The sequence below is a fragment of the Morone saxatilis genome, unplaced genomic scaffold (genome assembly GCF_004916995.1).
Source record: "Morone saxatilis isolate NCDOM2014 unplaced genomic scaffold, NCSU_SB_2.0 Contig18, whole genome shotgun sequence".
Taxonomy (NCBI): Eukaryota; Metazoa; Chordata; class Actinopteri; family Moronidae; genus Morone; species Morone saxatilis.
The window spans coordinates 1858457-1859927 of record NW_023339740.1 but is presented as its reverse complement, the minus strand read 5'-3'; the positions used below and the strand labels follow the sequence as shown (position 1 = coordinate 1859927).

At 37.1% G+C, this 1471-nt stretch overlaps 1 protein-coding gene across 1 annotated transcript in view; it reads right to left on the bottom strand.

The window, feature by feature from the left end:
- The window catches only part of LOC118328071 (dihydropyridine-sensitive L-type skeletal muscle calcium channel subunit alpha-1-like), a gene marked incomplete at its 3' end in the record, with an annotated part of 19139 nt that overhangs the window by 4755 nt on the left and 12913 nt on the right, over positions 1–1471 (bottom strand).

The following is a 1471-nucleotide window of genomic DNA, read 5'->3' as shown; positions in this document are numbered from 1 at the left end:
CAGCATGGAGGAATGCCCCCGCTGCAGTGTGGACAACTCAATGCAGTGAGCCCATCCAACCAGCTGTCTGTCCTGGCTCGCAAAATATCTGGCTGCCCCTGCCACTTCTGTCCCTTGTGAAGACTTTTTCACTTGCAGGTAACATTTTAGTGAAGGTTTAATGTTTAATGTAAACACAAAAAGCCCTGGAATTGATACTGCACTGTGTTAAACTTTTGGCCTCTGTTGCCTGAGTTTATTTAATCAAAAGACAATAACAAAGAAAAAGAGTGTTGACATTGAGGGGAGTGCTTCATCTTATTTTTCACTTGTGTCCCCTAGGTTCTATAATTGTGGCACAAAATGGCCTTAGTATGTAAAAAAAACTTCTTCCTTGAAACAATAAGGAATTATTTTCCTCACATAATGCTTGTTATGGCCATTTATTATTCTGACAGTGAAAATAATAATAAATTAGTTTAACTTCAATGTCACTAATGCTGATAATAAACAATAGATTCATTTGAATTCGAATATTAAAATACTTTTACAGCATTTATCTGGATTTGTTCTTCCGGTATGTAAATTAATATAGATACATTTTTTTAAATCGATTTGGACAGCCCATAAACTAATAAAAGGATATCATATTTTGAAAATTCATTATTCACCTTTTGGTGATTAGCATCATCTGGATACCCATATGCAACTTTCTCTGACTAACACACAGGGTGGTGGTGTTTCTCTCTGATGTTTTGTCAGCACCGCAGCAAACACAGAATACCACCATACTGACTTAAACTTAGTTCCAATCCCCTGTCCACACCTCAGCCATCGGTGGAAAGAGCTTATTTATTGGTGGTGACACGCTATCTAACACCCGTAAAAAACAGAGAGATGTAATGTCACACCAGGTCTTGTCTGGTGAAGACAGTTGCAATATGTTCGTCATTCTTAAACAACAGTCGTCTTCATGGTGAAATGATCAAACTGTAATTAACTGTAATAATAACACCACATAACATTTATACATAATAATATTCAATTATACACTTAGACAATTGAGCAATAGAAAAGAAAAATATTTGTTTACAAACCACAACTATGTGATGAATATTAACTGATAATTTACCTGACACAATGTTCAGTTTTTCTGAACGAGCCCATCAACAGCTGTCTGTCCTGGCTCGCAAATATCTGGCTGCCCCTGCCACTTCTGTCCCTTGTGAGAGACTTTTTTCACTTGCAGGTAACATAGTCCAAACAAAGAGGGCAGCCTTGAGCTCTGAGAATGTAGAGAAGCTCGTTTGTCTCAGTGACTGGCTGAAGGAGAAGTAGAAGTGAGGCACATGTGTCTGACTACAACTTGAAAATTAGAAATTGTTGCTTTGTTGATTTTGTTGTTGTTGTGTGAAATGTGGTAAAAGGGGCTGATTTTGTATTGAAGGTTTATGTTTAATTACACAAAAAGCCCTGGAATTGATATTGCACT